Source organism: Oreochromis aureus, linkage group 5 (assembly GCF_013358895.1).
Source record: "Oreochromis aureus strain Israel breed Guangdong linkage group 5, ZZ_aureus, whole genome shotgun sequence".
Lineage (NCBI taxonomy): Eukaryota > Metazoa > Chordata > Actinopteri > Cichliformes > Cichlidae > Oreochromis > Oreochromis aureus.
The window spans coordinates 39,644,276-39,671,310 of NC_052946.1; the positions used below are offsets into that span (position 1 = coordinate 39,644,276).

Here is a 27,035-nt window from a genome sequence, read left to right on the forward strand (position 1 = left end):
TGACTCAAACATCCAACTCCTGGGACACAAAGGGACTTAAAAACACTGATGGACTCACTGGTATTAGATTTTTTTAGTGTTATGTAAGAGATTCTTGAGGCAAAGTTTTCCATTCTGAATGTGAACAACTTTTATAAATATGTACTCAGGAGGGACTGAAAAGATTGCATTAAAGACTTTCATGATCAGTCCGCAATCTGAAAATATAGACGATATAATACTGTAATTTCTTTAGTGTCATCTGATATGAATTTACACCAAAGTTGTGAGAGTTCATTACAAGGTTAAAAACTTCTCAGCGCACACTCTGAGTTTACCTGTAAGATAATAATATATTTATGTATGCATGCAAAAAGCATCGAAAGATATACAATTATTTATATTCATTTTTTATGAATATAACAGCATTGTGATTTCCAACATTAACACACTGGGTTTATACGACGCCATGAGGACTGTCAAACAACTTTGCATTTTAATTAATGCCTCGTGCCTTTTTAATGCGACAGTGCATGGGAGCGTGGGCAAGTGGTCACCGCTGAAGCCCAAAACTCACGGTGACACTAAGACACCAGCGAGCCCAAGCTGTCAGAGAGTTTGGGAAAGGCATCCCTCTCCAGCAGGAAGTCTGGCGCCATGCAGCATGCAATATGTGGTGTGAGTAAGTTTGTGTGTGTGTGTGTGTGTGTGTGTGTGTGTGTGTGTGTGTGTGTGTGTGTGTGTGTGTGTGAGAGAGTGTCTTGTGCTTGTTAGCCTGGTGCAAAGTCCATCTCAAATCTGCTTATGACCTTGTATCAACCCTGCCTGGAGACATACAAGACACACACACACATGCACACACACACACATGCACACACACACACACACACACGCGCACACACATGCAGTGATGCCAGAAGCAGGATGTGATAGCAGGGGTGCCAGCCTGCTACGTCTCACGCTGCGTGTACTTGAAGAGGTGGATGCAGGAAGGACAGTTTCCTCTGTGAATGTAAAGTGCAGTTCCACAGGTGATGGAAGGTGTGGGATGATGTGTTTTCCAGTCTGTTTGGATCCACAGAACATGCAACACGAGGACGCCTGTCATCGCCAACAGACGCTCGCCTTCTCCTTACATGCTCACTGAGATCCTCCAGTTCTGGAGATTTCTACACTCCGTACAACAAATAAAAGGAAAATTCACGACACAGTTTATATAACCGTCCACCAATGAGTGGAAAACCATTCTTCATTCCCACCTCGGTGAGCTTGGAATATTTAACACATAGATTTATTTACATAGAAATGAAAGAATCGCTTTTTAAGGTGACTGGATTTTATTCACAGAGTTGCACTTTTAGCTCTGCTCATCGTTTCTACTGTGACTTTATTCATACACAGATCAATCGTTTCGCATAAATGGCTAAAGAGTCGAGAGCGAGACAGAGATAAATAAAAATCACAAAGCCTAAATTTAGTGTAGGAAAACACGTTATAGAAGGGCAGTGTCTACACACAGTGCAGCAATACACACTTTGCTTCCCCCCACAACATTTTTAGAAGTAGATCAAAGGTCAAAGGTCAGCAAGTCCAGGAGGCAAATTATGAAATACTTTCTGATATTGGAGTGCTAGAAGCCAAAGAAGCCTGTGAAGCCAAATTTCTGCACAGGACAAAGTTAAACTACACGGGCAAAGTCAGCGTTACGAGCCAATCACTGAACCATCCCTATTTAAGCCAGCTAATAGGCCAAATCCACAAAATGCTGCTGACACAGTCCATTTCACCAAAGTCCTTCAAATCGCACAACAAAACACACAAACACATTGTCTTTAATATTATATGGAAGTGCTCTGGCCTTGGCTGTGCTCTCCGAGTGCCCTGCTAGTTTTTAGTACTACAGTTGAAGTACTTAATTACTGTACGTGCAATGATGTGAAAAAGAAAAGTAGCCGTGTGACAAACTGAGTGCGCCCCAGGAATCAGTAGCTTGTAGCAGAGTTATTCTAGTTTTATATTTTCTAATTAGTTTTTATTTTATTTCATTTTTAACTTTTTGTTTTTATTTCAGTGTAGTTTAAGTTTAGTTTTTATTAGTTTCAGTTTTAGTTTCAGTCTTTTTATTGGGTTTTCTGATTATTATCTGGAGGGCATATGTCACAGCACAGGTATCACAACACACACACAGAACTTCTTGAAAGCAGTATTTCCCACACTAACATTAAATATTCTAAAAACAGAATGGCCACCTTACTGTACCTGTCCATACTCACACACCATCACTGTTATGTTGAACTTCTTAACAGAGGCTAGCACTTTGCGGTGAGTATTACTGGTGCACGTTAAACTGAAAAAGGTTTTTTTTACAGTATTAAAAAAAAAAAAAAAAAATCAATCGAATAAGATGTTTTGTTCCCCCGATTGCTACAAATTCAGAAAACCATTTTCAAAGCTAGAGCCAACATATTTGTTGGGGAGCATGGGTCAGAGCATCAGCGAGCAGGTGAGGAGGCGTAAATCACAAGACTTCCACCGTCTGCAGCAACACTGACACTAGAACAGTTTGTGTGTATCTCTAAAGAGCTGAATTTAATTATCGTTTGTATTGCAGCATTATTGGCTGTGGAAATGGGAAACGATTCACTGATCACTAAAGAAACCTTTATTACAAAACACGGCTTATTAGCTTTTATACCCTAAATAAGACTATTCCAGAGCTGATTTGTTACTCACAGCAGTTCAGCGTCTACGCTCCGAGCTCATCACCTCAAAGATGCAAACATGAGACACAGAAATTGAGGAGTGATGAGTAAATATTCCCCCAGAGTCTGCAAGTGGATGGTGGATAACATAATTCATAAATAAATCTGTTTTTTTAATTATGCAAAGCAATAATAAACATTAATGATAAAATTATTCGTCTTCAAAGTTTCACTGTTTGTCATCCTAATGTTTATAACAACACTTACTATCAAATGTTATCACAGAATGAGAAGCCTGGGCATATATATGGCTTTCTATGCACTTTCCATTGATGCAATAATGATAATAATAAAAACACAGACAGTGTGCCAACAATCGCCTCGTCGCTATGGCAACGATGGGTGACTCACCATTGCAAACATATGACACTGCACTTACTGAAGCCTATAGATCCCACACAGACAGAGTACGCGATTACATACAACACAAACACACACGGAAGGACACTTGTGTCTCTGCGGACAACTCCGTCTCCCCGTCACACACACACACACACACACACACACACACACACACACACACACACACACACACACACACACACGCACACACACTGGAATGACAGAAGCCGGTTTTCCAAGCAGACACACTCAAATGTCGGACATGACAGTGGCTACTCACGGGTCACACAGGATGATGGATCCACTTGTTTTCTTCTCCTTCCTCAGTCTGTTTCTCTGACTCTACCGCTGGCGAGCAGCTAAACTAAACAGCAATCCGAACCGGCAGAGGAGAGGAAAATCACAACCTGTCAAACCACTTGAGATCCACTCACAACATTACTGTAGCAACACTACCTCTCTCCCTCTCCCCTCTCTCCTTTCTCTGGCTGTTTATACGTCTGTGTTTGTACCTTATTCTTCCTCTCTCTCCTCCTCTGACCTGCTCCCCGTCTCCATCTTTCTCATCTCTCTTCTCACCCCCCCTCCCTCTCTGCCACCCACTCGCCCACAGGCCGGTCTGCAGCACTCAGCTCTTCCCTACTTTTGCAAGAGAGAGCACAGAAAGAAAAAATATATAGAGCTAGGTGTGTACTCTAAAATCAGCGATATACAGCACACTTGATGATAAAGACATTTGACAGCAGAGCTTATATCCTGAGGCTGTTGCCCACAGAGAGCCTTGAAGTGCGGTGTGATATTTGTGTGCGTCTGACAGTCAGAAATAAGAAGGGCAGACAGAGAAAATGACTGACAGAGAGTGGGATAGATACAGAGCTAGAAGCACTGTATGTCATCTCCTGCACTGCCTCTGGGCAAAGAAATACCACCTTGTTTCACCTTGTTTTCACCTGGTTAATTGTTACTATTCCCAGTCAGTGCAGCAAGTACACGTCTGGTAGTGGAGCAAGGAAAGGATATTACATAAAAATTTAAAATCAGGTCAAAATCTGATAATTTGCAGCTGAAAAAACAAGGTAAAGGCCCAACAGTATCAGAGGGGAGCCCATACAATCAGCTGGCCCCCTGTGAGGCAGCACTAAGTGGTGGTTGGAAGGAAAAACTCCCTTTAAACAGCAGAAGCAAAGTCAGGCAGGGAAAGAAAAAGGAGAGAATAGGCAGACACGACAGTGGTACATGTACCCACTGCCCACCTGGGAGCAAAAAGAGGTGAGTGGAAAAGAACTGCTCAGTGTATCACAGGAACTCCTCCAGCAGCCTGAGCCTAAAGCACCATAACTAAGGGAGGATTCAGGGTCACCTGGTCCAGCCCTAACTATAAGCTTTGTGAAAAGGAAAGTTTGAAGCCTAATCTTGAAAGTAGAGATAGTGTCTGTCTCCTGAATCCAAACTGGAAGCTGGTTCCACAGAAGAGGGGCCTGAAAACTGAAGGCTCTGCCTCCCATTCTACTTTAAATACTTAGGAAAACAACTATTACATCTAGTTACGAACAACAAGTAGGCCTGCAGTGCAGAGAGTTCAAGTGCTCTTTAATCTATGATACGGTAATATGTGGTTTTTAAGATAAGATGGGTCCAGATTATCCCAGGTTAACTAAATGCTTGTTAGCAACAAAACTTTCCTATTGTTACGTAAAGAATAATAAAGTAGACATTTATACAGTTTATTTTTCTGCTCTAGCAGCATAACTGTGGTTCACCCTCAGTCACCGTTTCTTCTTTAATCTGTTGTTACCTGCAGCACAATGACAACGTGCCAGCTGTCATTAACTACTCCACAACAACTGACAGTTTGATGAGCCATGTGCTCGGCTGTCTGCTTCACTGCAGCTTTATAATTAGATTGATGATGGGAGGATGTGTGCAAACGTCCCTTTGTACGTGTTCTTTGGGGTTTTTTGCAGGGTCAGGAAGGCTGCATTAGTAATGGCTGCGCTCCCTGCACCTCCAATCCTCAGCCTCCTGTCCCCACGTCCAGTCACACATATAACAGATATACAGTGTGACAGACAGACATGGGAAGATGTGTCAAAGACCAAGACCAGAGGTGGCATTTTTATACCATGCTGTTAGCTCACTACTGAAAGCTGTCAATCAAACTGTTGAAGAAAATGACAATACAGACCTGCAGGGGAGACGACAGATCAGACGGGACAGCATCGTACACTGCACATAAAGTCCCCCCGATAAACCCATTAGGAATCCACTAAAGCATACAGCAGCCACCATCCCTTCATGCAAGACTGAACTTACAGAGTAACTGTGTATTAAAACAACTACAAAAACAACTTCATGCAAGAAATCGATACAGAAAACCAACCTGGCCCATCCCCAGCGTATCAAAGCCACTGACACACACAGATACACTCGAGGTGTCCTCTGGCATCGCGGCTCTGACGCACCACGTTTTGGCTAAATGAGGCAAGTCTGTTACTGCCAGCTCGTCACATATGGACACTTGTAAAAGTCCATGTGGCATCACATGTACACACACTGAGTAAGTACACACTTCAGTGTGCAGGGTTAATTTTGTGAAGGGAATATTTAAACCCAAGCCACAGCCTTTACTGAACTCTTACCGTGTCTCAATGATTTAACTGAACATTAAAGTGTGATATTTTATTTTGGAGGTGCTTCTAGCTTAACTTGGCTTTGTATCCACCAAGGACGACCCTCCTTTTGTATTTGCACCTTCAGCATGACCAGTCCAAGTCTGCTTACATGCATGAATATAATCCATGGATGCAGACAGATATCTGGATTAATGTAATACATCAACATGAAGTCTCCCAATGTTTCTTACTTTTAGATATATATTTGTTTACATGTGACAAGAACTGTGCCGTTTTGTGCATCACTGCAGCGTTAAAGAGATCTCTGAAAAACTCTTGAATGTAGATCTGACTGATTTCAAAGGATAAGCAGGTCAAAGTTTGGCTGGTATTAAAATCTTGATGTAAATTTATCCATTAGAGTGATCCTTTGGGTCTGTGTAGTTTGAATAAATGACATGCTATTTCACTAAATCTCTTACATCTCCTTTGTCACTTTTCAGATCCAATGAAAATTGAATGAGTGCAGCCTTATTGTGAAATGCTCTCTCTCCTTCACTGCAGGCCGAAGCCCAATCTTTGAATACGAGCCTCTTTACTGATAGGCCCGATTTGACTTTTTCATACAGAGTGTCTAATATTTCATTCTTATTTGTATTTGTTTTCCTAGAGTGGTAACTGAGTTTGGTGTCATGTATGATTTCGTACAACAGGAAAATTTGGTTCTTAAAAGTGGAAGCATTTAAGAACCACAGCAACTCATCCACAAAGTAGCAGCAGGGTCACTATGTGCTGAGGTGCATCTCTGGCACAGAAACTATACACCGAGAGCTTCGTGGCATTTTCTCCAAAGTTGAGAGACATCCACCGTATCACGACATACCAACAGCATACAATTGGGGTATTTCATGCATGGTAGCCTAAGTGGCCCAGGGCTTTATCCATATATTATATTAATGTTTATAAGTATTTTCTGGAAAGTGCTTATTTCTTGCTATGAGTGACACAAGTCCTTTAACGTGCCGATTTCTGTTAGTGACATGAAGCCATGTCAGACTCAACACAGACAAATATATGAAAAACATAAAAGAAAAAGGTTACAGCACAAAGCCTGGAACAGCACAGAGACAGTGTGCCGTGTTCAGTACTATGAGGCTACAGCTGTGCTCAGAATCACTCTAATTGTACTTATTTTATGTCATCACTTGTAGTGAAGAGTACTCATCACTGTGGGATTGTTATAGGAGTAAAGTCCTACCTGTTGACTGCAGGTCCCAAAAGTACGAGGAGATCACATTACACAGCATGTTTGCTCTGATAAAGTAAAGTGGGACAGATTGTTTAAGGTAAGGTGCTGTCCTGTGAACCAAAGCTCTGAAATATACAGTTTCCTTATGAACCGAATATGTGAATATGACATGTTTTAGTTGCAAATGCTTATTAAATAAAATAATACAAATTTTTTTCAAATAATTCATGTTTTTTTGTTTTTTCTAGCTATTATTAATCGGTGGGATAGAAGTTATATTGGGAAATATACTGCTTGTACTTCTTGACCTTGCTCCCTGTCATTTATGGAAAATGCCAGTGAACCTGTTGATACCAACAATTTATAACAGCTTGCTTTTCAGCGAGTGTCTCAGAGAGCAGTTTGTCAGCATATCAGCATTAAAAATTATGTTTAGCAAGCCCAAGAAAAAAAAGAGTTTCAAAAGACAAGGAGAGGAGAGGTAAGGTGGATGAGTCGCCCATAAAGTTCCACCAGGAGTTTGGATATGCTGTTTTTGTATATGATTTTATAAAGGCTGGAGACTTTGTTACCTACACAATGTGTGTGTGTGTGTGTGTGTGTGTGTGTGTGTGTGTGTGTGTGTGTGTGTGTGTGTGTGTGTGTGTGTGTGTGTGTGTGTGTGTGTGTGTGTGTGTATTAATATCTTTGTGGGGACAAAAATTTGAAGTTTACTATACTTATGGGGACCAAAATCCTCGTCCCCACAAGTTTGAAGGAATTTTTGAGACTTAAAATGTGGTTTTAGTGTCAGAGTTACAGTTGGGTTATGGTTAGAGTTAGGCATTCATTTATGATAAGATAAGATAAGATAAGATAAGATAAGATAAGATAAGCTTTATTAGTCCCACACGTAGGAAATTTGTTTTGTTACAGCAGAAGTGGACGTGCAAAGTTACATAGCAAAAATTAGAAAAACCCTGGAATAGGATATAGTTGTATTCTATTGTACACAACTGTGGACAATAGAATAGAATAAAATAAAATACTATATACAATAGAATAAAAATAGAATACAAATACTATATACAACTGAGTAAAATACAGCATTGTCAGAAAAAGAGCATTGCACTTAGTGTCACTGCTATTGCACATGTGTGGATGTGTTTTATGTCCCTACAAGATATGAATACATGTGTGTATACCAACTGCCATTCTCAAAAAAAGCCAACACAAACATTTAAATAACAATGTAAGTATGAACTAATAACCTGAGCTGACATTAAAGGAGACCTATTACACTTGATCATATATGCACTGTTCTCATATCACGTATGTTTAACATGACCAAAGCCTCCAAAAATGAGGTCAGAGCCAGTGCAGGTAATCAAGCACAGGCTGAACGCTGCTCTAAACACTCGGGTGCAGACAGCTTTTTCACCACTTGGCTCTGCTTTATGTCAGTGGGAGCAGATATACCCAGTAGATCATCCTAGGCATACAGAAGCCCCACGAGGGGCAGCCAATCAGAAGAAAGCTGGCTTATAAATGAGGTGTTCTTCAAAGGAAAGAAGCTAAAAGTTATTTTTAGACATGAATGAAGCCTGAGGCTGTACAAAAGCCCAGCTTAAGACGAACACAGCATATTTTGAACAGTAAGTGAACAAAGCTACTCCAGGAGAGTTCAAGGATAAAAACTGGAGATGAAAATGTAATAAAAATGTAAAAACAGTAACACCTTAGAGTCATCATTTAAGACAGTCATCAAATCTTAGCTTTGCAGTGTAACCAAACACAAATATGGACTCCTGCTGGTGCTCCCAGCTGCCAGTATAGGCTTAAATATTCACTCAGTGTCTATCCAGTAACAATCATCACAGCCAAACACACACACACCAGACAGAAAGCAACACAGAGAGTTTGAAGTTACCATCATTTTGTGTCACACTACAAAGCTTTATCCTTAAACAGCCCTTTCCACTACACCAATTATCTCCCAGCATCACAGCGAAGGCAGTCCCCATTAAAGCAGCGAATAAGCAATCAACAAAGAGCATCTTTCATTTCTTTTAATCATCAGTATCTGAGTGTGGGTTTAAGGCTTAGTGTATTTTCCCCCTTTGAACACCACATGGCAAAGAGCATAGAAAACTATCTATTTTCTTTTGATTGATTTTCACTCATGTTTTTTAATGGGAGCTGTGAAGCACTGAAGGATCTCAATTCTTTTCTTGTTTCAGTCATTCCTCCTCTGCAGTCTTACAGCCACCAATTAAACTTTTGGTCTTTCTTCCTCTTTGTATTCAGTTTCTCCGGTTTCTCATTCTGTGACGATATTGTTTAAAAGCTTCGACAGAAGAAATGAGATTCAGTTAGTCTTTCTGCACGACTCTCTTAAATTATTTCTTCCTCTAAGTTAAATCACGTGTCTGTTACTGCCTTCATGCGCTGCATCTTTCTCCCATTGTTTCTCTCGCCACTTTCATAATGTGATGAAATTATTTTATAGGATCACATTTATTTTTTCTAAAATCTCTCAAGATACACACAGGAAACTCATTTTTTACAAAGCCTCAGACTTTATACAGTAACTATGTGCAGTATAGAAACTACTTTCAGCCACTCTTGGCAATTAAATTTTCCTCCTACAAACACAGGCCTGTAGGTTTTTATTATCTGGATGTGTCTACGTGCTCATGAGCTATAATGTGAAAGAACCAGCACATCAACAAAAACATTTTACAAATGGAGGAATAAATACACAGCTAACTTCATCTTTTTGACCATCTGGATTGACTACAAGAAAGCCTATGACTCAATGCTCTACACATGGACACTGGAGTGCTTGGCACTTGCCACTAATAAGGATCAGGAACTCAGTGGGACTTTTAAACACAACTGTGGAAGACAACCCTGGAGCCATGGCACCAAGCACCAGATCCACAGCAGACAGAACCCAAGTCGCAGACTGTGCATAGATACCCTGCAGACTATCCAACACATGCGTAGTAGCAGGATGTAAGATTAAAGCTGGGACAGGGTATAAAGTTCTGATGGGACAACCAGTACCAAAGGTCTTTGAGAACAACAGGGCTGAAGTCCTGCAGGACCTCAAATTCCAGACAGTCAAGCAGCTGCTGGCTAACCAGCCATAGTTGGAACAGAAGATATGACAGATGTGCCAATCCCAGCTGAGAGCAACATCAGGAAGAAGGAGTGCAAGAAATTAGAGAAGTATTGGATGCTGAAGGAACAACTGGAGCAGATGTGGAAGGAAAAGTCCAGATCTTTAACCCTGAAACTGGAAAAGTTGCTCCCGCAGATTCGAAGCTCAACATCGGGTCTCTGTCCAGTATAGCAAAGTCCAGATACTACGCAGAACACTCAAACTACCAGGCCACTTGAGGATCATCACATCCCACCCCTGTCCAGGGGGCAAATTTAAGCATATGCATACGTAGACATGTCCATGTTATTCCATGATTAAGGGTAAATGTGTGTTTAGCTGAGCTCTAAAAGGTTTTGTGCAGATTTGTAATTTCAGTGTAACATGTTTATTCTTGATGTTTAAAAATCTACAACATCTCTTCATGCCTGGGCTTCATAAAAGGTAAACGAGTGTGTGAATGTGCTGCAACCTTGAGTTTGTTTAACAGCGAGGTGATCATCTTTTACTTTCAGGTGACCATCTGAGAGGATTCTTTGATTATTGCTTGAGCTTGTGTGGTACAGCTGTGGGTGGGACTGCAGCACTTCTTCTCTGGGTTGTTGTTGATGTTTCTTTTTGTATGCTGTCACTTTCTTTTATTAAAAAAATGAAAGAACTAGTTTCTCCACTCAGACATAAAACACAACATCTGCGAGTGTAAAATTACGACATTTTAAGCGCAGAAGATCTCGCCAAAGGCTGAATCACGTCTGCATGTTGATATAAAAATGTTAAACCATTGACAGCCAGTAAACTTCACAAACTGGATGATGAACTTGAATGATTTTTCATCTTGTCATGATGAATGCACGCTGTGCCTTGCAGCTATGAACTCTCCAGTGTGCGTCTTTCTTCTTTTGACTTTCTTCTGTTGCAGAAACAAAAATTTCATTTCAATGCAAAGCAGAAAGAAGTGGACAAGGACAGATTCCCCACCCACTGCCTGCCAGTCCTGTTGCTGCTTCTATTTTATTTTCTTGTTCCTCACACACACACACACACACACACACACACACACACACACACTTGTCTACACATTTCACAGCAAAGAAATGTGTCCCTCTGTGTTTATCCCTGTTTTCACATCCTTCCATCATTGTTTGGTTGTCACCACTCCCTCCCCTCCTTGTTCACAAATCAATTCTACACACACACACACACACACACACACACACACACACACACACACACACACACAGAGAGAGAGAGAGAGCTACAACTTCAATCCTACATCAGAATGTAGGAGACAAAACTCTGTAGCATAAGAAGGGAGAAGTCCACTCATCCTCCACATCTTCTCTGCCCTCTTCTATTATTTTCATTCCAGCAAAAATAAATTAACTTTAAATTGGACTGGTCCTGCAACATGTAGCACCTGTATAAAAAAAGCCCAAAGCAGACTGTATTTAACATCTGCAGGAAGCTCCTGAGGATGTTTTACCAGTCGGTGGTAGCTGGAGTACTGTTCTATGCTGTGGTGTGCTGGGGGAGCAGCACAGCAAAGAAGGACTCATCCAGACTGGAAAAACTAATCAGGAAGGCCGGCTCTGTGGTTGGGATGAAGCTGGACACTGGTGACAGTGGCAGACAAGAGGACATTAAAGTAACTGTTGGACATTATGGACAATGCTGGGCATCCTCTGCACACGGCCATAAACAACCAGAGGAGTCTGTTCAGGTTACTTCTCCCAAAGTCAAGGACCAACAGACTTAAAAACTTCTTTGTCCCACACGCCATCAAACTGTTTAACCCCTCGCTGGAGGGGAGAGGGAGGGGAAACAGGGGGACAAAGGAGGGGGGAACAACTAATCTGTGCAATTCCCTGGTTATTCCTATTATCCTATTTATCGCCATTATATACTCTGTATTTATACATGTGTATATATGATATATTTCTGTTTCTGTTTATATTCTTTTGCAACTTCTGTCGGTGCTGTGCTACTGGAAAAAGAATTTCCTGGAGGAACCCACCCGAGGGATTAATAAAGTTTTATCTAATCTCTAATCTCCAATTATATAATAATTAAGTAAAAACATTATGCAACTGTATGCAAAGTATCTGTTGCATTAGAGGATACCAGGATATTTAGAATCCGATTGGTGTGGATTCTAATATCATCAAAAAGAGCGACCACATGCTCCTCTATCTATTAAACCAATGTTTTATTGTTCTGCACAAAACTACCAGCAGAGGGCAGTCTCGAGCAGTGAGCTCAGTGAGCTGTGAAACAGCACCAAAGTGTGACTTGGGAGTACTTTGGGTTTAGTCCCAGTGATAAACGTAAGGCAGCCACAATACTGTGCAAAAGTCTTGAGTCACCCCTCATTGACTTCTAATTAGCTTCTGAGGAGCCAGAGTATCTTGAGCAACAGCTCTCCAGACCTTCTGGAGGTCTTTGGGCCTCGACTTGTTCAAGGAAACTGGAGAAGGCAAAAAAAAGAAGTGATAACCAGATGTGATGATAACAGATGGATCTGACTGAGAAACTGAGGAACACTGAAGTGACGGTACCAGTTTACACAACCACACCCAATCCACACAGCAATCTGACACTCAAAATAAAGAAAGCAGCCAAAGATCACATCAGGGCAAAGAATTTGAATCTTTCATCAAGTAAACACTAACACTGTTTGATTGTTTAATTACTGGTTATTGTGTTTCCATGTTTCTTGATTCTCAGAGCATCCAAGTAATCTGCCACTCTGATATGCATTTAGTACCACACAGCACTGAAGCCAACCCAGTGTTTCTCTTCACTCTGCTGCAATCTCTTATCTCTTATTCAATCTCACCTGCTTTCTCCTTTTCCCTTCTGCCCTCCCAGCCATCTCTTTCTTTCTCATATTTTTTATTTATTCAGTCTCTAACACACTGTCTTAGGGTTTGTCTTTCACACACACACTTTCGCCACCAATGTGTAAACTGCCTGTGGCTGTGTGCAAAGGGCAATTGGAGAGATACACTAGAGAGAGAGAGGGCACAGGAGATGGTGTGTGTTCACAGAGGAAAGAGGCTGAATGACGAAGATGTAACCACAATGACAGAATGCAGTCCTGCTACACCTTGGCCTCTGTGTGTGTCAGACTGCAGACCCACCAAATGTCCACTTACTGAGACTTCAGCATGTCGATGTGTGTGTGTGTGTGTGTGTGTGTGTGTGTGTGTGTGTGTGTGTGTGTGTGTGTGTGTGTGTGTGTGTGTGTGTGTGTGTGGGTGTGAGAGAGGGAGGGAGGGAAAAAAACAAGTATACACACAAATATGTGAACTGGGAGTCACACAGGTTTCTATGACTCACTGCCAATTATTACATTTGTGTACAAGTTCTAGAAAAACGTTAAATTAATATGAAAATGTTTAAAGTGGGCTCTGACATCAGTGTGTCAGCATTTTGCTTCCATGCAGCATTTTGGCAAATTTGCACATTCCCCGGGCGTCACATAATGCCATTCTGGCAGACGCCACCTGTATTTCACCGTTAAGTGCAAGGTGTCTATCGGTGTCGGTGCGTCCGCAGCGATTCTGGCTGCTGAGAGATAACAGCTTTGCAGAGCTGCACAGTCCGCTTTAGGAGGTAGGAGGGAGCTTAGCAGACAGGAGACCCTGGCTCGCAGCCCGTTTGTGTTTTGCACTTGGATTTTTTCCACTGTGATGGTCTGGTTGCTCTCCTTACTTGTCTTTATTCCTCTCTACTTCAGAAGGTGGATGATGCACACCATCAGGACAATGGGAAGCACCTGGTTTAGTTTTTTCCCTATAAAACTCCGGCTCCGATGTTCTGGAGCGCAGCACTTATCCACTCACAGATCCTCACTACTGATGATACAGACTTCCTCACATCATGGTTGTCTTTGTGTTATTTCATGCTTTTGCATTGGTTCATGAAATAACTCACTGTTTTCCACTCTCTGATTTGTTAGCATTCTCAACAGAAAACCTGACACATTATCAAAGAATGAGTTTTGATCAACAGTCCTGCCTCACTAATGCAATGTGTCGTGCACTCTTGACAAACAATATTATTTACCACCACTGAAATGAGAACTAGAGGCTGGGTGAAGTGAACAATTTAGGAAAAACGTGTTTTTCATATTCCCACCAACAACAATAACCACTAACAGGAAAAATGCTGCTAGTTAATAATGAATATGATTTTACAGCATCTTCAAATTTTTTATTTCCTCTTTCAACATTTGTCCCTGTAATAAAACATATCTGAGGTCCATCAAAGCAGGATGACACAACATGTAAGGGGGATACTTATCGCTTGTGCATGCACGTTTATCCGGGCTCTACACATACCCAGCTCTAAATCATTGTTTTGGTGTAATTTGGTTTCCATGGACCACATTTTGCCTTGACTCAAGTCAAATATGTGTACCTCAGCTCAGCCACAGGTCCAAATATCAGGTGTGTTGTGGCCTTTAGGGCACATCTGAGTTTGCAGAGCAACCATCTAAAGTCCAGATTGTCTGGTCCACACAACACTTGTCAGTGCCCTAACTGAGGGAAAGGTGCCAAAAGTCGCTCAGATTATGGCCCATCTGTGCGTACTGTCTGCATGTAGAGCGCACTCTTTTCTGCAAGTCATGTTTTTTGGCATTTACATTATAATAGTAATTTCAATTTAACTTATCGTGGCAATTTTTTATGAACCCATACCAAAAATCTTTCCCTTCTAACAAACCAGAGAATCGTCTCTGTGCTGTTATCGTGCTCCGCAGTGCGCTGATGCTCAGCACCAGCTTCATCGTTTTAGACCTCGGCATCCTTCAATCTTCATCCCTCTCTCTGTCTCCTCTCCACATCCTTTTCTGTTTACGGGCTTATTATTTCTTATCTGCATGTGTGCTTATCTATAAGCAGACAGTGTTGCAACCATGAAAGACAGTCATTCTCTCTAATCTACTTCTATATCTCTCCATCCGTCCACAACACACGAGCATTCCTTGTTGCTGGATTTTCAGCTGCTTTAAGAGGACATTCACTTTGTCAGTGACAAAACACACGGTAATGTCAGCTCTGTCAGGATGGAAATAGAAAGTCTGTCACGCAGAACCCGACAATGACAATTTTGTCTTTCATCTCTTCAACTCTGGCAGGGAGCAAAGACAAAAGTCTGTTAAATCAGAATAAAAGCACAGAGCGACGGGGCTGGCAGGACATGAGGAAGATGAGTGATGAAAATAACCATCGGAACAGAGACAGGAGACGGAGCACAGCGACAGTTTTAGATTACAACCAGGCCTAATGCACGGAGTACTTTCCCCTCTATCCGTTTAGGGACAGATGGATTTTCGATCACATATTGCGACAGGAAGTGGCGAGAAGACAGATGGCCTAAAAGTACGAAAAAAGGCTACGAACTGATGGCTGGACAGAGAGGGTGGACTGAGTGAAAAATCTGACTGGCTGACAGTAATGCAGATATGAGTGACAGCGAGCTCACAGTTACTGCTTGCAGCCTTTGCACTTTTGTACAGAAAGCCTTCAGTGTGCTTTCAGAGCCAGGCACATCTCAGGAACATCGCACCTTAAAAATACATGAATCTGTGGGCAGCACAGGCCGAGGCTGGACACAAGTCAGTGTTCCCATTCAGAGGTCTTTGGTGCAATTCAGAAATCTGATTGGTTCTGAATATTTTTATTTTAATAAAGGTCAAAATCAGTATCCTCCATTTCTTTGTTCTCACACAGCCGTGCAATAAGAAGTAGTAATTATTATTTGTTATTCTCAGATGAACATGTTTTATTTATTTTATTGCGCATTATTTTTTCTATTGATCCCAGCAGCAGGAGTTTGTTTTTTCACAGCTGGTCCACTGAATTCACCCAGAAAATATTCACTTTCACTGATTTACACAGAGAATCTGGCTGAGAAAAGATTTGAGTTGGAGATTTTGTGTGAACTGGGATGAACTCTTGTTACAAAACCAGCTAAAGTAAAGTTAACCTATTTAAAGTTTTACCTGAGTCTCTCATTTATTTAGTTGGTTATAAACCCACAAAACAAGAAAAACTGTACTAGGTGTGGGAAAAATGAAGAACAGATGTTTTTAAGATTTGCAGCTGTGCAGCGTTCACTGATTGGTTGATCAGCTACTTGAGTCTGATTGTATTTCTTTCTTCAAAACAGAGATTTATTAAGCACCAACTGCTGCTAAAGGCCTCCCCACACCGTAGGCTGGGTTTGTTTTAGGCTAAGTAACCTCCAAGAATAGTTCTTCACCAAAACAAAAACAACTGCAGCACTTTTAGATTCTGGGACAGCTTCGGAATAAATGTGATAATAATGATGTTTGCCGAGATTAACCAGTAACTGGATTCTTTCTAAAGATGTCGGGCTTTGGCGGACTCGGTCTGTTGCATTCCCTTTGTTCCTGACAACAAAGCGACACGATGCACACGGATGCGCCGTGCTGCTTACCACATAGAGCTGCTTCCACAGTAAGGCCCATTCCTGCAGTGTTGACGTGACCTCAGTGACAATGGGGTCTTCCAGAGGCACCACAGTCTCATGTGGCCTGCAATAGAAAACAGACACACACACATTTAATTCACAGCTGCTGGGTTTGGACAAGCATCAGATGTCCATAACTGGAGCAGATTTAAGGACACACAAAGCAGCATGTCCACAGTACAAAGCCTTTAAATGTGAAATTGTTAAGACGAGTAAAAGTGAGAGAGAGACAATAAAAGCTTGGCCTGCTTTGTCACCAGAGGAACTTGGGCGACTGTGTGGAGTTACGTGGGTCAGGTTTCTACACTAATGAATTAAAGTGAACTGACAGTTCAGTGAAGCAGAAATCCAAACACTAATCTTGTTAAAGCACAGAGAATCCACTTATATTGCCTGTACCAACAAAGCACACTTCATTCACAGGTGGAAACACAATGTGCTGCAAAAAGCACAAGCTAACATATGAAATAAGGTAAACTGTCAAAGTCAAAGTCAGCTTTATTGTCAAAAACAGGTGTACAGATCATACACAGGAGTCTGAAATCGCAATGCTCCCACGGCCCTCAGTGTACACTAAACAACGCAAAGATCAAAAGATCAAAATAAAATTAAAGTCTTAAATGATAAAAACTGGACTTGACAGTAGCCCTAATTTGAGTGTCCAATTTAAAATCACTGTCCAGCTTAAAACCCAAGTTAGTAACAACAGAATTAAAATACTCTGCCAGGGATCCAAATCAATAGCGGAGGGATCGCAAAGTCCGCTAGGACCAAACACAATCACCTCAGTTTTGCTTGAATTACATCTTAAAAAGTTGCGGGACATCCGAGATTTAATGTCTTCTAGACATGCTAGAAAAGATTTAATAGAGAAGGCATCTTTCTGCTTCAGAGGCAGATAAATCTGACAGTCGTCAGCATAACAGTGGAAGGATATTCCATGCCTTCTAAGGATGGTTCCCAAGTAGTGATGGTAAATTTGATTCTTTTTACTGAATTGAGTTTTAATGAGTCACTCACCAAAGTGAAACTGGTTTTTGAGTCATTTGAGTCGCTGAGTCAGTTGACCTAGAAGTGCAAAAAAATGTACAGAAAGATCAAACTTAATTTGTTTTCTTTTAATGTAAATCCTACTGCTAAGATGAATGATTGTAAAAGAAAACAACTATTTTATATAGCAAAAAGAGCAAAAGAATTTCTAAAGGGAACAAAAGCTTTTGTTTATTTTTATTTTATTAGTACAGCATGATGTGTCAAATATATATTTTCTCATCTAAATGTCCACTGAGCTGTGAGCCAGGGGGCAATTAACATTGATTTGAACCAAGAAGAAGAAGAAGTAGCTGCGAGCCAGGAGGGAGGGGTGAGTGAGTGAGTGAGTGATGTGTTCAGCTCTATGATTCTGCACAGGAGGGGGTTAGCGAGTACTACTCGCTCTATGAAAGCACAGGAGGGAGGGGGTGAGCGAGTCATGAGTGATTAATGTTTTATGATTCAGCACAGGAGGGAGGGGTTAGTGAGTCCTGGAGTGATTATCTTGGAGAAGTATTTTCTTTTCAGCACAGGAGGGAGTGGGTTAGTGAGTCCTGAGTGAGGTGCCAGCTACAGTCAGCACAGGAGGGAGGGGGTTAGTGAGTCATGAGTGATTTGTTCCCTCTTCGATCTGCATTCAGGAATGGAGGGGTGAGTTCAAATGTGCTGTTAGCATGTTAGCAGAGCATTGTTACTGTAAACCAAGGAGCTATTGTCTTGATGTGAGCTTCTACCAGGTTTTTTCTTCCAGTTCAGAATAGAAATGTTTTGTTCAGATACTGGATGTTGTGTTTTCTTCTTCAATTTGAATTATTTCAGATATATTTCTACAGTGAAGCTTTGCTAACAGCAACAGGATGAGTCAGTGAGTCAGCAGTTGTGAATCATGATTCACGAGTCAGTAAAGTGAAACAGGTGCGGTGATTGCGTTCATGACACAGCATCAGATATTCCCAACGGCTGTAAATATAATGAAAAAGCAGTTTATCAAAATTGCGTGCTTGGGACCCCAAACTGAAGAGGAGCGTGAAAGGACTCATCAAAGGGACACTAAAAGTTCTGTCAGAAAGATAAGAGCTAAACCAATTCAAAGCAGTACCACGCGAAAATGTCTGGAAGATGGTGTAAGCCACACAGTAAAATGTTGTGGTCTACAGTGTCAAAAGCAGGTGTTAGGTCAAGGAGGACAAGAACAGCATGATTACCAGAATCACAGGAAAGGAGGATATCATTAAAAACCTTTAATGAGTGCTGACTCGGTGCTGTGAAGGTTTTTAAAGCCTGATTGGAAGACCTCTAAGATACCATTCTCATTTAAAAAATCCATCAATTGGGAATATACAATTTTCTCTAAGATTTGAGACATAAAAGACAGCTTGGAGATAAGCCTGTAGTTAGCCAATACAGCGTGGTCCAGGGCGGGTTTCTTATGCAGGGGTTGTACTACTGCATGCTTAAAATTAGCAGGGACTACACCAGATATTAATGTTTTATTAAGTTAAATAACACACATGGATTTTGACTGTTGGAGGAAATTATCTTGGAGAAGTATTTTCTTTTAGCCTCTTCGACCATGTCCTGATAGAGGTGCCAGCAGTCCTTAAGATTTGAAAAGAGACCCGCAGTTTGTACCTCTTCCATCTGCATTCAGCTCTATGACACTTCCTCCTCACAGCCCAAGTGGTGTTATTAAACCAAGGCTCGGTTTTAGCCTTGGGCTGCCTGGTTTTTAATGGTGCCACAGAGTCCAGAATAGTAAGGCAAGAAGATTCAAACCAGGAGTTGAGGTCCTCTGTGTCCAAGGGAGTGATTTCAGTGGGGACAGACAGCTGGCTAAAAGCAAAGGAGAACTGGACAGCAGTGGAAGGGTTAATGATCCGACAGCGGCAAACAGGTGCGGTGGTTGCGTGAAAACACAGCATCAGATATTTCCACGTCTGACACAGGTAGACTGTGTGACAAGACCAAGTCTAGTGTGTTTCCGTGTTCGTGTGTGGGACCGGGTATGGACTGGACCAGATTAAAAGAGTCAGGCTTAAAAACGCCTTCACCGGAGGTTTGTCTGGACAGCAGACATGGAACCTCCCACAATAAGAACATGATCGTAGCTGGGCAAAGTCCCAGCTCGAAATTCTGAAAAGTAATTTATGAAGTTCTTATTGTATTTAGGGGGACGATAAATAACAGCAAAGCGCACTGAGTTAGAGCGATTAACTTCAAAACACGTGAGCTCAAAGCTTGAAGATGAAGGCTCTAAAAATCACAGTTTACATTTAAACTGTGATTTCCTTTTAAAAAAATCACCCGCCGTACCTCTTCCTCTCCCTGATGTCCTCGGTGTGTTAAAATAGGAACAACCCGCTGGTAAAAGTTCGGATAAAATACTGCACTCACGTGTTAAGCCAAATCTCAGTGACGTACATAAAGTGCAGGTTCCAGGAGGTGAATAACTCCTCCTTTGTTCACCAGCGATCTGGCGTTTACCAGGCCAATCCTGACAGGAGCTGGGGCAGAGGTATGAGGCTCAGCTGCATAGGGAGCCCGACACAGCGGCCTGAGATCGCAGAGGTTCGCCTGGCGCACATTGAGCCGAGGAGGACAGGGGTCACGAAGGAGCGTCATCCAGGCCGACCACGGGGATGAGACAGTAATCCACAGGGTCCAGAAATCACTGAAAGCTCCAGGAAATAATCGATGTATTCCTCGGACGGTTGTGGGACAATGCACCAAGGACAGGTTGAGTTTAATGAGCCGACCACTGCGCCTACCCCGACGCCTTCTCCTCCAGGGAGGTAGCATGACAACACAGCATAGGCAAGTCGGTATTTGTGACCGCAGCGGGCACCAGGGCTTCTGTCCTCCGTTAGCAAACGGAACTGTATTTTGTCCAGAAGCGATTGGCGATCAATTTTACACGTGGCACATGAGGCACCTCTGCCAAATCAGCATATGCCTGAGGGTTAAACCAAGTGAGTGAAATCCTCAATTATGAACAAAACAGGAGCTCTATAATACACAGGCATTCCCTCAGTTAAGTATAGTCCCTCTCAAGCTGAGTTAGACTCCATTGCCACCAGGTTTGCTGCAATTAGATACTGTCCCAGCGCCTTAGAACAACTTAGTGAATCTCTGGACAGAGAGAACAGGGTAGAAGAGGAACTAACCCCTGAGATTCAGAGAAATGCATCAGACTCAAATCAGCTTCCTTACAGTCCTCCAGTGGAAGGGAGAGCAAGAAATAGAGAGAGGAAAAGAAGACCGAGACAAGAAAATAATGAGATTCCTCATAGAGGTGTTCTTTCTAAAGTCACTGCTAACCTCGCAGCTCTTTATTCCAAAACCAGAGCTGTGCTTGGGTCTGTGGCCCAGAGAACAGTTTCAATCACCAGCAAAGTAACTGGATTTTTAGGAATATCTCTTACCACAGTGTTTAACCTGTGTAAGTCAGCAGTTGTGACCATTTGTCGCGTGGTCTGGCAAATGGTCGTAGCAGCCAGTGGCAGAATCCAAAGAGATTTTGAAGCAGACCCAAGGTCACTATGTGTAGTTGCTATTTGGATTTGTATTTTAATTTCAAACTTCTTGCTCCCCACGCCAATTGAAATTGATTTGATGTTCACTACGCTTGAAATAGACCATTAATTTTCCTCTATGGAACTGGAAAGAATGAAGATTAACCTAATGTCTATATTTTCAACCTTTTAGCAACATAAGAAAATATCAGTGCCAAATTTATTTGGCTCTAACTGGACTATGACAATTGTAATTGAAAAATGACTAATAAGATTAGGCTTTACCATCTCAGTCATGCAAACCAGTTGAAAATCCAGCCAGTCACGGCAGATGGCTGCTCCTTCATGAGCCTGGTTCTGCTGGAGGTTTCTTCCCAAAGAGGAGTTTTTCCTCCCCACAGTTGCCAAGTGCTTGCTCAAAGGGGATCATCAGATTGCTAACCTCGTCTGTAATACTGTAAGGACTACCTCACAGCATTAGAGACAGGCAGCTGTTGTTTGCAATTGAAGCCATATAAATAAACTTGAATTCTCAATTAAATGAATGGACTTTATTGTTTGTTTGTTTGTTTTTTTCATTCACGCGTGTGGTCCTCACGCGCCTTCACCTCACCTCCTAGCAGCAAAGTGCAGCAGCCTTTTGAAATAAAAGCATGGATTACTGTTTCAAAATGTGGCCTGGATAAAATAGGTCTTACTTTTGCCAAGAATACAATCTTATATAAACAACAGTGTCCAACAAACTGAAAAGGATAAAGTAAGCAAATGGATGGATGGATGGATGGAATGGAAAATAAAGAACTTCAAGAATATAATAATTCAGAACATTTAATCATAATCAAAAGCAAAGAAACCAAAATTGCATAAATCAAAACCCCCCAAAAATAATAATACCCAAAATAAGAAGCAAATTTAAAACAATACAAGTGGTAATGGTGCTTTTCTACTCTACATGGTGTATAAAGCACTTTATACATCACAGTTCAGTCTTTCTATCTGACATTCACTCAGGAGAAACTCGGGGTTCAGTGTTTTGCCTCTTTGCAGTCTGGAGCAGCCGGGGATCGAACCACCGACCTTCCATCAGTAGATGACCTGCTCTACCTCCTCCTCACGTCTTCAGGTGGAACAAAGAAAAGCAGCTGAAGAAAAAGACCTCGTTTCACCTAAGCACTTGTACATAATTTTGAGCATCAGGGATTTCTTCACTAGAACTGAAAGCTGTGTCTCCAGCCTGGAGTCAAGAATATTAAAGCAACACACACACTTTTGTTCTTCTTCTCATCCCACGCTACCTTTCTGCTCGCCCCTCCCTCACTCAGGGAAGCACTTTTTTCCTTCTTACCCCTCTGCTCACGTAGCCCCTTCCCTCCGTTGCATACAGTAACTGATTAATTAATAAAAGCCAGTGTGCCAGATTAGCTGATCTCCCAGCTGAGCCGTAGCTGGCGGCCGCCTGGTGATTTCACACACATTAGTTACACTTGTATCACAGACGCGTCTCCTCCTCTTCTCCTCTGTTCTACTTTTCACTCAGCCTAATCGCTCCCTCCTTCTGCTTCCCTGCCTCGTGTTCCTCCTCCTCTCTTTTCTGGCATATCTCCATCATCCATTCGCACATTCTACTCTTCCTCCTCTCCACAGCTTCCTCTTCCTCTTCTGTGTTGCCTTTCCCGTTATTCCCCCTTTTCTTACCTATGCTCTTTCTCCCTCTGCTCCCACATCTCCACAGTCTTTGGTTTCTGTCTCCTAGCCTGACCTCTGTCTCTGTCTGTGTTTGTATTGTTTGCAAATCTTTATCCATATCCTCTCTCACCGTACCACGCAAATAGTCTCCATCTGGTTATCTCTGCCCCGAGTCATCGCTGCCCCGAGCTGCCACAGTGTTTCTCCGTCAGTCTCAAGCCACTTATTTTTTCATCTGCTGCCTCATAACAGTCTCTCTTTTGGAGAAGAGAATTCTCTGTTATTCTCCATGCAGTTCATTCTTAAAAACACACTCTCTGCCTCTGTTTTCAAACTCTTGAGAGAAGAAGAGATTTTTGGGGGAAATTCTTTTTGTCTTTCATCCTTTGGTTATATTCATACCCCACAGCTGTGTTTAAAACTTTACAGCGATTTAATATTCTGTATTCTCTGGGCTGCTTTAAACGACTCCAATCCAGCCTCTTATTTCTTAGTTTTTGTGCATTACAGAAAACATTTTCAATGATGCTTCCAGTGTACTGCATGACACATTAGCGTGGCGAAGTGCATCTCACTAAAAGATCGCAGGCTGTCAGAACAGGCGTAGCAACATCAATGCTGGAGCCCCTCGTGGTTGTATCCTCAGTCCATTTCTCAACACCCTCTGCATAAATGACTGTATCAGCACTTCAGCAGCACTCCATCTCTCACTTTACGCAGTGGTGCACTTACAGTCTGTGACAGCTGAATGTCACTGGCACATCGAGCGCACACTGCTCCCATCTGAATCCACCTACAATGAAGCAGTTTGACAGCTCCCGGCAGCTCGGACGTAGATAATAAACACGGCTTTAACCAGCCTACTGTTTACACCTGCTGGCAGCAAAGACAGCATCATACAAGAACTGCTGGCCCCGCCTTCTATCGCTGGTGCATCAAACCCCACCACATCCTGTAATCTGGCACATCCTGATGTTTTTACCCTGCTAACTGCGTCCGGCAAAAACAGGTTCGATGGAGCTTTTTCTGCTCCTGACCTCTCGGACCACAACAACAGAGCCACTAAGTGCACTTTTAGCACTTACTGTAGTCCATAACACTCATCACCACCGCAGCTGAACTTGGCTTTGGACCAGGCGTGTGTTTATATACGTTTTCTGTCACAGCAGCTGAAAATAAAAAACCCTGCTGAGCTGTGTGCATCAGTATGTCCTCCTCAACACTCTACAGACTCCTCAGATGACCTTCAGATTCAAACCCAGAACGTTCATATTGTAAAAACACTGACGGACCCCGGTGCTACCCCTCAGCCTCCCTGTGGGTGCACTAATAGGATGGATTTTAAAATCACTGAGCTGTTATGTTCACAAGATTTTCATAAAACCTGACCTCTGACCTTGGCCTTGAGGTCAAGGTCGCTGAGATTTAAACTCATTCCAGATTTTTAGTAGCTGCACCTGGTATGAATGTGAAAATCCTATGTTACCTTGTTCTCGAGTTATTGCGAACACCTGGCACCTGGCTGCCCAGCGGGGCGACGACAGAACCCCACCAGCCTATGGCCGAGGGGTGAACATCAGCTTTCATCTTGAAACAACTCTAATGTGGTTTCAGCTGCCAGCCTCACATACTCAGGACCCAGTACAGACTTAAATGCAGGGGAGGCGATGAACTGATGCAGCTCCGGTGTGTCAGCCTCCCCGCAGCAGCGCCACAGACCACGCCCTCCTGCAAACTTTAATGTGGTTTCAGCCCTGACAGCCACCTACCATTCAGACATCTTAGAGATGATCAGCAGAGAAATGCTTTGATGAATATGTAAGAATAGGTTGAACTGAAGTGTTTGTGATGCTTTAGAAGTCTTTTCATCTTTCATGTTTCAACCAAATTTAAACATAAAGGATCAGTTTTTAAAGGTTGTGATTAGGGATGGGTACTGGTATGGTACCGGTATCTGACATAAACGGTAGTAACCAGACCGAAAAGCAGCGCACATTTCGGTGCTTTTTTTTCCTGAGATGTCATACACTTTGGATTCTAGCCAATCATTTTACCTTTCCAAGGATAGTAGGCGGGGCCCAGGTACGCACGTTCTTTTAGAGCAGAGCTACAGATTAAAATGCCCAAGGTGAAGCGGTCGAAAGTCTGGCTGTACTTCACAGCAAAAGATGCAAACTCAGCAGCCTGCAACAAGTGCTTTAAGCTGATACTGTGATACTGTCAAAGGAGGTAACACCTCAAATCTGATGAAACACCTGGCGACGTGATAGCATTTTTTTTTAAAGCCGAGAAATGCGCCGTGTTTGATAGCTTGCTGCGAGACCTCACACCGAGCACATCTACTGCAGGTGTGGTGCCTGTTATCGGACCTGGAGTTAGCAACATCCCCAAAACCCGAAGAGGAGAGTCCTGGCCCCTAGCCCTGCCAGTGTAGCAGAAATGATGAGGATGATGATGGCAGCAGCAGCCGTTCTCCTCTGCGTGAGTAGCTTCATGTTGTTCGTGTGTAATTAACGTTGAGTAGGCTAACCACGTTATTACATTAATGCATGTAAGGTGAACTAGCAAACACCGTCGTAGTTACATGCGGCTGTCTTCTTGTTTGATGGCAGATACTCCCTTCACCCTGGCCAAAAAGGCTAAAATGACCAAAGAAAAAGTGGAAAACAGTTAAACATGAGAGGTTTTTGGACAAAGTTTGTGTTTTTTCCATTGTTTAAGCACTGCTTCCAGCCAAGAGTGAGACCATATATGCCCTATAGCTGCAGAAAAGGCTAACATTGTTATCTTTTTACAAAAAAAACAGCTGAATATGAGAGGTTTTTGGACAAAGTGTGTGTTCTTCATTCTTTAAGCACTGGCACATTTCAAAAGTACCAGTTTGGCACCGGTATTGGATCAAACCTAAACGATACCCATCCCTAGTCGTGATTGGCCGACCAGTGATGGAGGTAACTGCAGAGACTAACACCACCACGGTTAAATGGCTGATAGAGACAAATACCCCAATGACTTTGGAGCGATTTAAGTCAGATTGAGATTGTTTTCTTGCAGTACTCTGTTAACTGGTTTCTTTAAATGTGCATCTTAAGTTTTAGCTTCTGGTTTCATGGATATCATGTGTGAGACTGGAAGGACACCAGTGCACTAGGTGACAGTATGGGAACAAGAGTCTGAGTCTTTCTTAATTTTAATTAAACAGAAAAGTCAGGTGAGTCAGACGCTCTGAGCTCAAAAATCAAACCCGAGCATGCCGACCCGCTCCGCTGTTATCTCTGTGGTTATTTAAAACCTGCATTTCTCCAGTTTTGTTAATCTGAACATTGAGCAGTAAAGATTACAATGTGAAAGTAAAATTGCTCTTTCCTTTTCTCTGAACGGTTCCTAAACTTCTGATGAGAGGATTCACACATCAACCTTTTATTTGAACGTCACTTTAAAGTGTTCACCAACAGAACTGCATCTAGGTGTCAGATCACGCTGCCAGTGTTTGGACAGCGTTCATTAAAGGTCTTCTCAAGAAAACAATGCTCCTACATTTTTCTGTCATTACAGAAAATCGAGCATCAGCGATGGACACGCTGAATGTGATGTCAGAACAAAGAGGCCGATACTGGCTGACTTCAGTGCCTGTTGGCTGCTGTCCTGCTCCGAGGCTTAATCAATCACAACGATGAATGAATTCATTTTCAGTTCACTCTCAGCTTTTCAGGAACCAAAAACTAGCTGGAGCTTCGTGTGGATACAGGAACTTGACAGCTTGACTCTTGAATAAAGGTGATTAAAATTAAGCTGAAAGATGGATGTGACTGTGAACAGAGGAACGCCGCGCTCTCATTTGGTAGCACCTCGTCAGGTAAAGTTTTTTCTTTATCCTCCTTCTCGACTGTAAATAGGGTCACACTGCACTAAATGAAGGACATTCAGCAGAAATTAAGCCTCGTGGCTGAGAGCAGCAGGACTGATAGTTTTTACTGAGGCCAAAGATCCAAGGAGCAGGATGACTCCTGTACACTCAGAGCAGGCGCCCCCTGCTGGCCATAAAAAAGAATAGCTGGCACATCCTGACCAGAGTGCCGGCTGAACAGCGTGACCGCACTGCTGTCCAACCTCTGTCATCTGATCTGTTTTCTCCTACCTGCCTGCATCCCTGAGTGATGCTGCTCTGTTCCCATCGTCATTTCCGCTTTCCCACGCTGTCAAACTCAATTCTGT

At 42.3% G+C, this 27,035-nt stretch overlaps 1 pseudogene; it reads right to left on the reverse strand.

Moving 5' to 3' along the window:
- LOC116317057 overlaps positions 1-27,035 on the reverse strand; it is a 243,643-nt pseudogene that overhangs the window by 97,905 nt on the left and 118,703 nt on the right.